A 15,089-nucleotide genomic window follows, 5' to 3' on the forward strand; every position below is an offset into this window, starting at 1 on the left:
GTGTGATGTCTGATGTCACTGAATTGGGAAGAAATGTGCCATAGCACATCACTATAGAATATTTCCACCATACAGATATAACAGACATAAATAACTTCCAGCATATAGGCAATAGTAAAAGTAACAAAATAATCGGGAAGTTGTGAATTTTGAGTATTTAGTACCTTTATTTTTAATATAATGTATTTGCCTGTGTTTGAATATAATGTATTTATTTTTTAATTATACATTTGATTGAATTAGTGTCACAACCAGAATATTGACATGAACAGGGCAAAATTAAAGAACATTTCAATCACAATAATGATCCCCCAAGTTGCCTTTTTATAGCTGTCCCCTCCCTAACCTCTGGAAACCACTAACCTGTTCTCTATTTCTACAACGTTGGCACTATAAGAATATTGTATAAATGGAATCATACAGTGTGTAACCTTTTGAGATTGGCTTTTTCAACTCAATGTTATTTTCTGGAGATACACAGTTTACTGTGTTGTGTGTGTCAAAAGTTTATTCTTTATCACTGCACCATTAACCATTCACCCATTAAAGGACATCTGCATTGTCTCAGTTTTTGCCTATTGCAAATAAAACTGCTATAAAATTTGTTTAGTTTATTATGTGAATATAAGTCTTCATTTCTTTGTGATAAATGCCCAAGAGAGCAATTGCTGAGTCATATGGTAGTTGTATGTCTAGGTTTTTAAGAAACTGCCAGACTGTTTTCCAGAGTGGTTGTCCCATTTTACCTTTCCACCAGTAATGTATGAGTAATCCAGTTTCTCCACATCCTGGCCAGCATTTGATGATATCACTATTTTTCATGTTTCTCTGTCTCTCTTTCTCTCTCTCTGTCTCTCTCTCTCTCTGGCTCTCTCTCTCTCTCTCTCTCTCTCTGACATCCTGATAGGTGTACGGTGACACCTTATTATGATTTTAATTTGCATTTCCCTAATAGTTAATAAGGTTGAACACCTTCTCATGTGCTTATTTGCTATCTGCATATTCTCTTCAGTAAAATTTCTCTTCATGTCTTTTGACCATTTTTAAGTGGATTATTTGGTTTTTTTATGTTGAGTTTGAGAATTTTTTTTTTTTTTTTTTTTGAGACAGACTCTTACTCTGTTACCCAGGCTGGAGTGTAGTGGCATGATCTTGGCTGACTGCAACCTCTGCCTACCGGATTCAAGCGATTCTCCTGCCTCAGCTTCCCAAGTAGTTAGGATTACAGGCACATGCCACCACACCAGGCTAATTTTTTGAATTTTAGGTAGAGATGGGGTTTCACTGTGTTAGTCAGGATGGTCTCGATCTCCTGACCATGTAATCCGCCTGCCCCAGCCTCTCAAAGTGCTGGGATTACAGGAGTGAGCCACCATGCCTGGCCCTGAGGAATTCTTTATATAGTCAAGACACTAGTCCTTTATTAGATATGTGGTTTGCAAATATTTTCTCCCACTCTGTACTTTGTTTTTTCATCCTCTTAACAAGGTCTTTTGCAGCACAAAATTTTAAAATTTTAGTAAAGTCTATTTAACCAATTTTTTCTTTCCTTTTATGCTTTTGTTTTCAAGTCAAAGAACTCTTTGCCTAACCCTAACCCCAAACATGTTATCCTATTTTCTTCTAAAAATGTTTATAGTTTCAAGTTTTACATTTAATTCTATGATGTATTTTGAGTTAATTATTGTATAAGGTATGAGACTTGCATCAGAGTTTTGTTTGTGTTTACCAATGGATGTTCTTCTGCTACATCATCATTTGTTGAAAAGGATATTTTTTTCTCCAATGAATTACTTTTGCACCTTTTGTCAAAAATTGGTTGAGTATATTTATGTTGGTCTATTTCTCGGTTTTTAAATTCTGTTCTATCAGTCTTTGCATCTATCCCTCCACCAATACCACACAGTCTTGATTATTGTAGCTATACAATAATTAGCTATTCTGGTTTCTATGCCTTTCCATATAAATTCTAAAATAATTTTGTCTATCTACAAAAAAGCTTTGCTTAGATTTCAATAAAAATTGCATTAAACCTATATATCAGTTTAGGACAAATTGACAACTTTACAATGCTGAATCTTCCAATCCATGAACATAGTATATCTCTCCATTTATTTAGATCTTCATTGATTTCTTTCATCAACCTTGAGTAGTTGATACAGTTTGGATATTTGTCCTTTTCAAATCTCATGTCACCTCAATGTTAGAGGTGGGGCTTAGTGGGAGGTGTTTGGGTCCTGGGGGTGGATACCTCAAGAATGGGTTGGTGTCATCCTCATGGTAATGAGTGAGTTCTCATTTATTAGTTACCACAAGATCTGGTTTTTAAACAGTGTGGCACCTCCTCACTCCCTTGCTTTCTCTCTCGCCATATGACACACCTGCTCATCCCTCACCTTCCACTATGATTGTAAGGTACCTGAGGGCTTCACCAGAAGCAGATGCTGGCACCATGCTTCTTGCAGAGCCTGCAGCATCATGAGCCAAACAAATCTCTTTTCTTTATAAATTATCCAGTTTCAGGTATTTCTTTATAGCAACACGAAATAGAGTAATACAGAAGTTTTCAGCATATAGATTCTGTAAATTTTTATTAGATTTATAAAAAAGTATTTCATTTTTTGAGTGGGCTGCATATGGTATTGTACTGTTAATTTTGGTATACATGTGTTTACTGCTAATATATAGAAATGCAATTGATTTTTGTATATTTATCTTGTATCCTATGATTCATGTTGAACTAAATCACTTGTTCCAAAAGTTTTTTTGTTTTGTTTTTATTTTTATAGATTTCTTAGGATTTTCTATGTAGATAGTTATGTTATCTGCAAACACGGACAATTTTTTTTTCTGACCTATATGTCTTTTGTTTCTTTTTCTTGCCTGTTGCACTAGCTAAAACTTCCAGCACTGAATTGAATAAGAGTGGTAAAAGAGGATATCTTTACCTTGTTCCCAATCTTAGGGGAAGTGCAATCAATCTCTCACCATTAAGTACAATATTAGCTGTAGATTTTGTGTAGACACCCTTTATCAAGTTGAGGAAACCCCCCTACACTTCTATTTTCCTAAGAGTTATTAACATAAATGGGTGTTGAATTTTGTCAGACACATTTTCTGTGTCAATTGATAGGATCATGTGATTTTTTTTAACTTGTTAACATGGTGGATTACAGTAACGGATTTTTAAATACTGAAACAGCTTTTCATCTCTAATAAATTCCACATGATCATGATATATAATTTTTTCTATATTGATGAATTATACTTGCTAACATTTTGTTAAAGATTTCTTGCATCTATATTCAGGAGAGATGCTAGTCTTTAGATTTCTTTTTGGGGGATTGTTTTTGTCTGGTCTTGATATCAGAGGAATACTAGCTTCATAAATTTCATTAGGAAGTAATCCCTCCTCTTCTATTTCTGGAAGAGGTTGTGTAAAATTGGTAGCAATTCTTATTTAAATATTTAGTAAACTTCTTTAGTCAAACCATCTTGGCGTGGAAATTTGGGGGTGGGGGTGGTAAGGAGGAGTTTTAAAGTAAGAAATTAGCTTTCTTAATCTTTACAGGGCTATTCAAATTGTCTCTGTTTTTTTTTAAGAGATGGGGTCTCACTCTGTCACCCAGACTAGAGTGCAGTGGCTTGATCACAGCTCACTGCAGCCTTAAGCTCCTAGACTGCAGTGATCCTCCCACCTCAGCCTCCTGAGCAGTAGGGATTACAGGCATAAGCCATGGTGCCCAGCTTCAAATTAACTCTTTCCTAGAGTGAGTTGTGGTCATTTGTGTTTTTTTAAGAAATGGTCTATTTCATCTGGGTTGCCAAATTTATGTGTGCAAACTTATTCATAGTATTCACTTATTAGTCTCTTGATGTATGCAAGGTCTTCAGTGATATCTCATTTCTTTCTTTTTTTTTTTTTTTTTTTTTTTTTTTTTTTGAGACGGAGTCTCGCTCTGTCACTGAAACCTCTGTGTCCCGGGTTTAAGCAATTCTCGTGCCTCAGCCTCCCGTGTAGCTGAGATTACAGGCATGCACTACCACACCCAGCTAATTTTTGTATTTTTAGTAGAGATGGGATTTCCCCACTTGGCCAGGCTGGTCTTGAACTCCTGACCTCAGATGATCCACCTGCCTCGGCCTCCCAAAGTGCTGGGATTACAGGCATGAGCCACCACACCCAGCCTGTTTCATTTTTGATATTAGCAATGTGTGTCTTCCTTTTTGTCAGTCTTGCTAGAGATTTGTCAATTTTATTGACTTTTTCAAAGAACATATTCTTTGTTTCATTCATTTTCTCTATTGTTTTTCTGTTTTCAATTTTGCTCGTATCTACTCTTATCTTTATTATTTCCTTCCTTCCATTCACTTTGGGTTTAGTTTGCTTATCTTTTCTAGGTTCTTGAGGTAGGAGCTTAGATTATTAGTTTGAAACTTCTCCTCTTTTCTAATGTACACATTTAATGCATATATTCCTTCCCTCTCAGCATTGCTTTGGCTGTGTCCCACAAATTTTGATGTGCTATATTTTAGTTTTCGTTTAGTTCAATAATTTTTTAAATTTTCCTTGAGTCTTCCTTTTTGACTCATTAATTACTTAAAATACGTTATTTAGTTTCTAAGTGTTTAGAGATTTTCCTATTATTTTTCTGTTATTCTAGCTTAATTCCATTGTGGTCAGAAAACTCTATATTATTTTAATTCTATTAAGTCTGTTGCAATTTGTTTTATAGCCCAGAATAGGATTTATCTTGGTATATGTTCCATGACCACGCAAAAAGAATGTGTATTCTGATGGTTTAGCCTTAGTGTTCTATAAATGTCAGTTAAATTCTCTCAGTTGATGTTGAGTTCTTCTATATCCTTGCTGACTTTAGCTATCAATTGTTCTAGAAATTGTTGAGAGAGGGGTGTTGAAGTCTCCAGTTAGAATTGGGATTTGTCTGTTTCTCCTTTCAGTTCAACTGGTTCTTGCCTCTCCTATTTTGCAGCTCTGTTGTTTGGTACATGTACATTTAGGATTGATATGTATTCTTGGTGAATTGACTATTTTATCATTATATAGTGTCCCTCTCTGCCTCTTACTGCTGAGTGATTACAAAGGTTCTGACTCCCCACTAGGCATCCTCTGGCACCATCCAGTGGGAAGGAGAAAGGGTGCCTTATTACTGCGAGGTGGGGCTGAAAGTCCAGGTTCTACTTGGTCTCCTACGACATCACTCCATCATGAGTATTGAGCTGCCTTGACAGTTCTCTAGGTTGGAAGTATAAGCTGCCAGTTTAACCTTCGTTGGCCTGAGTTGGGATGGGGAGATCATAGATTTTTCTGCTGCGTTTGGCCGTTAGTGTCTGAAAGTTTTCTTTATTTTTTTTGAGACGGAGTCTAGCTCTGTCACCTGGGCTGGAGTGCAGTGGCCAGATCTCAGCTCACTGCAAGCTCTGCCTCCTGGGCTTACACCATTCTCCTGCCTCAGCCTCCCGAGTAGCTGGGACTACAGGCGCCCGCCACCTCGCCTGGCTAGTTTTTTGTATTTTTAGTAGAGACGGGGTTTCACCGTGTTAGCCAGGATGGTCTCGATCTCCTGACCTCGTGATCCGCCCGTCTCGGCCTCCCAAAGTGCTGGGATTACAGGCTTGAGCCACCGCGCCCGGCCTGAAAGTTTTCTATCTTGCTCTGTTTCTTCTTTCCTACTCCTTTGACTAGAGAGAGCAGACTTTGGTTGGGGCTTTTTTGCCTACGCCTATTGGCATTTCTGCATTGCCAGTTTCTTCAGCTCCAAGTCTGGGATATATGACACAAAAAGAAAATACAAGGAACTCAGTAATGTATTATTCCTTGGGTCCCGATGTCCCTAGCTGATCTGCCTTCTTCTTGCCTCCATTCAGAGTCTTATTTTTTTTTATACTTTGCAAAAGGAATAGAGACAGTATATCTACTATAATTTACTTTTTAATAATGACTATGTTTAACTACCAGTTCACAAGTTCCTGAAATTTTTACAAGCAGCTCTTGTAAACTAGCTCCAACACATCGCTACTGAGTGTCAGAGCCAGAGCTGCCTCCCACCACAGAAGCTGAAATGCCACAAACCTCTTTCCCAGCCTTCTACAACTTGGACACAGGCATATGACAAAAGTCAGTCAGGCACATTCGCCTGAAACCTTGTGATGGATGCAGGTAGTAGTGATGGATGCAGAGAAGAGGGACAGTGCAGAATCCTCCTGGTGGCCATTCCAGGGGTGATATCCCCCACCAGGGGCTCAACTGTGGCATCTAATGTTCCACAGCAACAACCACATTGCCACCAGCTGTTTTCTGTGGCATGTCTGTGACCATGGTTCTGACCAACACTGCTTCTCAGCTGGAGTCTCCTACCTTCCCAGTGATTCTGTGAATGGCTTTTCAACAGCTCTGTTTCTGCTTAAATCAGCTGGAGCTGGCTTTGTTTGGTGCAAATAAGAATTTTAACTGATACACATTCCCACTGGCTCTCAGCAGCAAACCCCCTGGGAAACAAAACCTCAGCCTCTACCACAGAATGTCCTTATTCTTGCTCAGGGGAAATTATCTGAGGAATAATTAACAGCAAACGGAACAGCAGAATGTAACTTAGAAGGGCTTACTGAGAGGGACTGCTAAGACCCCAAAGCCATCACGACTTTAACCTGCTTCCTTAGTTGCCAAATACCCTCCTCAGCAATTCTGATCCCCTGCACAGTGAGCGTGTGTTTAATTATAGTCTCCTGTGAGATGAGCAATTTGGCATGGTGCAGAATATACCATCTAGCCTGACCTTGGGAACAAGACAATCCAATGACACTAAAATCTTACTTTCCTTTCTCCCTTTCCCACTTCCGCTCTCTCCCCCTGCACTGCTGGAGACTCACTGGTTAGGAAAGTCTTTTATGTCCTTGAGGGTGGCTTTTGTGCACTGAAAAGACCACTCTAAGATTTACTTGGGTTTTGAAAATTAGTATTCAATTTATTAAATTTATAGATTTAGAAATTTATAGCTCTTCCTTACGCTTTTAAAATCACCTCAGGAATCTTATTATCCTATTTATAAGTCTAGCAAATATTAACAATCACTTTGAGAGGGTCTTGATTAATGCTTAGCCCCATTTACACACTTAGTTAATTAAACATCTTTAACATTTTAAATGGCATTTAATAAATTAAATAAATTCAATTCCTTTTTAAGTACTTCATCTGACTGACAAACCTTCCCAAGTACAAAAGTAATTCTTACAGACTTAATAAATTCAGCATACAAGACAGAGTGAACCTTAAATTCTCTTAAATGTCCAAACTATATGTAAACTTGGAAATGTTTCAACTTATCACAAATTTCAATTAATTATTCAAGTACATACATTAAAATGAAATATCTGTACTTGAATTAGAAGGTGGTCTAATATTCCAATAGGCCAAATTCTCCAAAATTATGCCTACACAAATATTATATGTGCACAAACTCTTTAACTTGAAAATATGAAAACTATAGTTTTGATTCCCTTAAACATTTATGTGCTTAATTTTAAATTTTCCCAGGGTTAAAAAAATTAAATGAAATGAAAATAAATTTTCCCAGGGCTACTAAAATGTCTACCCACAAGAGAGGTATTCCCTTCTCAGCCACCTGAGGTTGCTAATCAACCAGAGATTCTGGGTAGGATGCTAACTGCATCCTAGCTGCTGACTCTATGGACCTATCAAGCCCTATTTCCAGTTTCTAACTTTGTAACTTAAAGATGGAGGTGGCCGAGTAGACTAGTCCCTTGATTACAAGTGATCAGTTACTAACGGTCAAGCCAGAGTGGAGTCCATAACTCCCTATCCAGGTTCTATCCCTGACTGTGTATTTATGTGACCCTTAAGGCTTATAACTATATATCTGTCCATCTATCTCTACAGAATCCTGCATCGTTTTCATGTGCTTCTTATCTCATAGGACCACACACCTCTTACAGATGTTTAAACGTCACCTAATTGAATTCTGGTGATCTCTCACAGCTTTGTCCAACATCCTGAGATCATTCTCCAAGTCACTGCTCACCCCTACCCCTTACCCTACCCATCCTGCCCTCTGTGGTCTCTGAGTTCCTGATTCCCTAGGAATGCAAAAATGGACTCCCCCAGGATCTACGTACCTTTTGAACTGGTGAAACTAAAGGAGAAAGTTCCTAAGCCTAGTAATTCTGCTGAGAGATTATCCGGGGGTTCCTATAGCACTACAGCCACTGCTTCCCCGCTCCTGAATCCCCTGCTTCCTGAGCAAGCACTGCAGTGATCAGGGTCTGTTGAAAGAACAAGGTCTATGAAGGAGGTGCTGGAGCCAAATTCCTAATCTCTCAGAAAGATGAAGCAACTTAGCCGAAGTCCAGTTAGTGACTGAGTGAGGCCAGAACCAAGGATTCCCAACTGCCAGTCCCCATGTTCTGACCACCCAACTGCAATGCCATCAACAACAGCAAAGCCAGCAAAGCAAGAGAGGTGCTCACAGATCACAGCCCCAACCAAGCAGCCTAAACATTAGAATGTGCTACGTGCAGCCCTTTCTTTTTTTTTTTTTAACTTTAAGTTTCAGAATACATGTGTAGAATGTGCAGGTCTATTACATAGGTATACGTGTGTCATGGTGGTTTGCTGCACCTATCAACCCGTCACCTAATGCATTAGCTATTTGTCCTGATACTCTCCCTCCCCTCACCCACCACCAACCTGACAGGCCCCGGTGTGTGTTGTTCCCCTCCCTAAGTCCATGCATTTATGTGCAGCCCTTTCTGTTGGTTGACAAACGGAATAGAAATAGGCATGGGTCCTGCCCTCAAGCTTACTTTCTAAAATAAATATGCATACTGTGTATTTGCATTTCCATATCAAGGAGAAGCAATAATAAGAAATAACTTTCAACCACAGTGGAAATCGTGGTGGAAATCAACCATAGGAAAGAATATATTGGTTTAGGACAATGATTCTCAAACCCTGACTCCATATTAGAATCTCTGGGGCTTTGAGGGAAAGGCAGGGGGAAGGGAATGTTAAATAAAATACCAGTGTGAGCCTGACACGGTGGCTCACACCTATAATCCCTGCACTTTGGGGGGCCAAGGCTGGAGAATCAGTTGAGCTCAGTTCAAGACCAGCCTGGACAACATAGTGAGACCCTATTTCTACAAAAAATAAAAATTAACTAATTTAATGTAATACCAGTGTGAACCTGTAGAGATGAGGTTCAGACACTGATATGTTTTGAAACACTCCAGGTGATTCCAGTGCTTAGCCAGAGCTAAGATCCTCTGGCTCGAAGCAATGATTTCTGATATTTTAGTCCTTTCCCTGGCATTGTCACAATTTCTTGCTGTGTATGCTGCATTAGTCCATTCTTGCACTGCTATAAAGAAATACCTGAAACTGGGGCCAGGTGCAGTGGCTCATGCCTGTAATCTTAGCACTTTGGGAGGCCAAGGTGGGTGGATCACCTGAGGTCAGGAGTTCGAAACCAGCCTAGCCATCACAGCAAAATCCCATCTTTACTAAAAATACAAAAATTAGCCGGGCACAGTGGCACGCACCTGTAATCCCAGCTACTCGGGCGGCTGAGACACGAGAATTGCTTGAACCCGGGAGGCAGAGGTTGCAGTGAGCTAAGATCACACCACTGCACTCCAGCCTGGGTGACAAAGTGAGACTCCGTCTAAAGAAGAAAAAAAAAATACCTGGAACTGGGTAATTTATAAAGAAAAGAGGTTTAATTGGCTCACGATTCTGCAGGTTGTTACAGGAAACACAGAGGCTCCACTTCTGGGGAGGCCTCAGGAAACTTACAGCCATAGTAGAAGGTGAAGGAGAAGCAGACATGTCTTACATGGCCAGAGCAGGCGCAAGAGAGAGAGGGGAGGTGCAACAAACTTTTAAATGACCAGATCTCATGAAACCTCACTCACTATCGCAAGAGCACCAAGGGGCAATTTGCTGCCATCATCCAATAACCTCTCACTAGGCCCCACCTCCAACACTGGGGATTGCAATTCAACATGAGATTTGGGCAGGAACACAGATCCAAACCATATCATATGCCTACTAACTGTGCAGTTATAAACTTAGTACTTTTCCTTTAAATCAATTCACTATTTTTAACATATGTATTTAGACTTATCCTACACAATACTGTCTGCAAAATTATGGGGCTCAAGTTCTCATTATGTTTTTTTCTAAAACACATGAAAATATATAACTCTGACAGCTAAACTATCAAAACCCCATCTACAATCGTCTCACGCACCACTACTGGTCTTCTTCCCCACTTGGGGAAACACTGCCTGGGGACTCCTTTGATCTCAGAGAAATGTTTCCCAGTTCTGGGCTCTTTTCAGTAGTTTTGAGGACTTGCTGCTTTGTATTTGTTGACACAACTTGGTTATTTTAAAATGTTGTTTGCTGATTGGGTACCGTGTATATTGCTCAGGTGATGGGTGCACCAAAAGCTCAGGAATCACCACTCAAGAAGTTATCCGGCCGGGCGCGGTGGCTCAAGCCTGTAATCCCAGCACTTTGGGAAGCCGAGGCGGGTGGATCACAAGGTCAGGAGATCAAGACCATCCTGACTAACACGGTGAAACCCCGTCTCTACTAAAAAATACAAAAAACTAGCCGGGCGAGGTGGCGGGCGCCTGTAGTCCCAGCTACTCGGGAGGCTGAGGCAGGAGAATGGCATGAACCCGGGAGGCGGAGCTTGCAGTGAGCTTAGATCTGGCCAGTGCACTCCAGCTTGGGTGACAGAGCGAGACTCCGTCTCAAAAAAAAAAAAAAAAAAAAAAAAAGAAGTTATCCATGTAACCAAACACCACCTGTTCCCCAAAACCCACTGAAATAAAAATAATTTTTAAAATTAAGTTAAAAATGTTGTTTGCTGTGTGGGCCACATTCGTAGGAAAATTCCACCTATCTTAAGAGCCTGATATCCTGACCGGCTGCTCTAGGCCTTACAGTCTAGGCAGGATGTCCCTGGAAGAGACACCACTTCCTGAGAGTGTCTCCTTCCTAAGCTCCGCCGACCCACCTGCTCTCTCCCAAGCCTGGAAAAGCTGCATGAGCTCCCTGGTGGCCCTACAGCGCAAGGACCGCTATGGTCTCTCTTTCGATAACCAGTTATCACAGACAAGGATGCACTGCTCACTGGATCTAAATGTGGTGGAGTCTGCGACCTCTTGGTCCTTCTTTCTCTGCCACCAGCTCACCCCCTTGCCCTCCATGCACCCCTGTGACCAGGCACTGTAGGAGGCATTAGGAGTGCAAAGGAGACTCAGGCCAGGTCTCTGCCCATCTCACAGCCTAGAAGGAGACAGACAAGAACACGCAATGGGCATGCAATGAGAGAGGAGGCGTGGCAGGGGATGCTTAGGGACTCGCAAATGAAAGTCTGGTTTTGCACCCTCCTCCATGCTCCCCTCACCCCCACCTTCCTACCAGCTCTGAGCCCTTGCTCCCAGCCCCTTCCTCATCTCCAGCTGTGCCCCACCTCCTCTTTGTCCCTCCTCTCCCATGGTACTGAGCCCTGTCCCTGGAACTGCAGGCATTAAAGAGCTCCCTGCTCCTCCTCTCCATCTCCCAAATTCAACTGTGACTCATCCACCATCCAGAGAACATCCCAGTGGCTGTCCGCTTAGTCAGCACTTAATAAAGCATTGTTCAGTAAAAAGAAACAGTTCCAACAAAATTAAAAATAATCTCAGCAGCACACTGAAATATTAAATCTTCCTTCCAGAACATAAATCCTACAAACACTGGAGTCTGCTCTTTGCACAAGTGGTGAATCACAATTATATAATTTATTTATCTGAAAACTACATTCCTCACTTTGCATTTCCTTTTTTGCCACACTGGATTCAATCCACCACTCCCTGCTTGCCCAAAATCTGTTTTATTGTTGTTTTCGGCAATGGCTTAATCGCAAGCTGCACGGGCAGTGCTCGGCGCAGGTGCCCTTGAGTTCTGTGTCACCTTTCCTTTGCTGCTCAGAATTCCCTTTGAGAGCTCCAAGTGTCAACAGGCATGATCATTATTTGAGTCACCTGATAAGATACAAGAAGAAATGTCACACAGGCTGCCAAATGGGACACATTATTGCCACGTTCTGTGCCCTAAAGGAGGGGTCCAGGGCAATCCCAGCAGATGGTCTATGAGCTCTGACAGCCAGACGCTGTCACAAGGGCATCAGATATCTTGAGTGAGCCGAATCCTCAGCATGAACAAGAAAGTGACAGCCGCCCTCTTTGCCCAAAGTAAAAGAATGAGCTAGCACTCCTCAGGGCCTGAGGTGGGCCTGAACTTGTCCGGGGATAATGAAAGCTTTAGGCAGCTGCCCAGGATGTGGCCATAACCCCACTCAGAAAGCAGTGAGGGGTGGGGGAAATGGCGACAGGCTGGATGTCCTTACTGAAGGGCTGGTGCACGTGCACATTCCCAAAGCCACTTCCAGTCCAGAGCAGATGGCAGAGAGGCCGGATGTTCAAAAATACAATGGCCTTTGTCCCCTTTTTAGTAACTGTCCTGTCCTACCCCCCAATGCTGGGCCATCAGGGCCGGCTGGGGCTCCCCTCCACTAACTCTCCTCTGCACCTTGAAGAGGGCCGGAGTTGAGGGCCCCAGCACTCCAAGAGGGGAAGGTCAGAGGCCCGGTGAAGAGAAAGTCAGAGGAGGAAACACCAGGCTACAAAGGGCTTCAGGACAAACTCTAAATGTCCCCAAATGACATGCTCTCTGACCAGCCAAGCCCCAGCCCAGGCCCATTGCCTTTCTATGGGTTTGCCGTGTGTCTGCTGTCCCCCGTGTCACACACTCAAGCTGGGTCTCTCTTTCCTCTCCTATCCCCTTGGGTCTGCATCCCTGGCAGACAGTTTGGTTGCTGCAGCGTCCTGGGTCCTCTCAACCCTCCATGGTCCCCCTGAGTATGTTGGGTGTGTTGGGTGAGCTCAGAATGTTAGCTAACCCTGGCCTCCTGCCCTTCCTGAACGACGGCTGCCCTCCCTTGGTATGGATGTGGTCGTCTTTAAATGAGTAACGCTGCCAGGGTGACAAGCAGTTATCACTGGCTGTCATTGAAGCTTTTTCGCCTATTGCTCCGAGGCCTCAAGCCCCAGCTTTGCTGGAGTCCACCGGGACCCACCAGCCGGGACCAGGGCTCATTCCCCGTGTCAGAAGGCCCCGCCCCTCTTCATTTTGCAGTGGAGGAACACGCACAGTTTGCAGCTATTTGCCAAGCAGAGATGACTGACACCACCTGTGTCCAGTGAGGAATCCAGCCTTCTAGACCCACACTGACATTTCCTTGCAGGGGCTGGAAAAAGTGCAGTGTTCCTTCCTGTGGGATCTAGGAATCCCCGAGACCAAACAGGGGAACCTGACCGCATCCAGGCTGGCAAGGAGAAGCAGGACTCTGGGAATGAACCAGGGTTCTCATGTACAAAGCCTTTCAACCAAACTTGTCTGAGTGGCCCCTGCCATCTGTGTTTAGAATCTTCTCTGCGCTGGTCCCTTCTAGGTTTTGCGTTTGACCTTGACTTCGTTCCTTGGCAAAGTTCTTTTGAAATTCCACCCAACCTTGGCCAATCTCAACGAAAAGGAATCTTGTCCTCATATACACCAAGGGAGAGGCTAAATGTAGTTAGAGGCCACATGGCACCAGAGACCCAGGGAGCCTAGGTGGACAGGAATAAAACGCTTACACCCGGACAATAATCCAGGGCATCTGGAGGGCTCTTCTCTTCCTTAGGAACACAACAAACAGCCTCACAGTGGCCTGTCCCTTCTCTCCTGACCAGTTTCGGGGCACCAGCTGTTGACCTGAACCTGGGAGTGTATGATAACCACACCTGACCGCAGGAACTTAAGCACAGCCTGAGAATGGCCCTGTGTGGCAGGCGCACCTGAATGTATGTTCCAAGCTAGGGAATCCAGGAGTCGCCAACCTGGAGATTCCTTCCTTGTCTGAGAAACATCTGAGCCCCCGGGCTGTGGAACATGAGCCATAAAGGTAAAGGTCCAGGCCCAAGTCTGGGTTGAATGAAGAACCCCAGGTGGAGGTTGTTAGGGGGAAGGTGCTAAGTGGAAATGCTATAGAAACTGCTTTTTGCAAGCGGTTGTGGTTCCTCCTGCCCCCGCTCACTACCGCTGGACTCTCTCTCCTGTATGTAAGACCCAGTAAAACCCCATGTCTTGTTTGCTAGTCTGAGTCTCTTTTTCCACCTCTTGAGCCTGGTGCCTTCGCCACTGGAGTTGATAGGGGTTCAGCACATCTGGGAGCAAAATTGGAAAAAGAGAAGAAAGCAGTAGCACCAGCTCCGGAGGAAATTGCTAGGGGCTGAGGGATCCTCGGCCTCAGAAGCTCTGAGGGGCCCAGAGCTGCGGAACACGGAACCTGCCTGACTGAGCTGGTCTCCCCGGGAGGAACTAGATGCGCTTGAATGGGCGCTCTGAGCTCCGCGGATCCACCAGGTGGCAGTGCTGCTATTCCTCAGTCGGGACAGAGCCTGCAGCACGCGAGAGTAGCCACCAGAGGGCAACGGGGGACGATGCGCTCCTTCAGGCTGGGGGTTGCCTAGCAACTATGACGCAATGGGCTCCCGCTCCCCTCAAGTCTCCCGGGTTATTTCTGGCAAAACTGAGACTGTTGCACAAGGAGTGGCCTCAGGAATCCCAGAACTGCCTCTCTAAAACAGCAGAATCTAAAATGGTCCAGGGTCCCCAAATCCGGCACCACCCTGGCGTCTAGGGGATTGGGCTGCTATCTCTGCTCCTCGGAAGGCCAGAGATCAAGAAAAGAAGAGAGACATTTTCCATTCCCTCTGTGGCCCCACAGCCTCTGATTTCCCAAGTGGCTACACGGGAGCAACTTTCTCCCTCTCCCCTCCCCGGTTCTCCCTCTTGCTAAGCAGGAGCTGGATTCATGGGCACGTGACCTTGAGCAGACCTTGAGTGCCCCCACCCCCACTGCCCGCTCCTCGGTGGCACTTGAGGGGGCCTGGGGGGTGATGATAAGGCCCAGCTCTGGCCTTCTGTAGTCTTGATTCTCTCTTTTTCTCCC

The sequence above is a fragment of the Rhinopithecus roxellana genome, chromosome 14, assembly GCF_007565055.1.
Source record: "Rhinopithecus roxellana isolate Shanxi Qingling chromosome 14, ASM756505v1, whole genome shotgun sequence".
NCBI classification, from domain to species: domain Eukaryota; kingdom Metazoa; phylum Chordata; class Mammalia; order Primates; family Cercopithecidae; genus Rhinopithecus; species Rhinopithecus roxellana.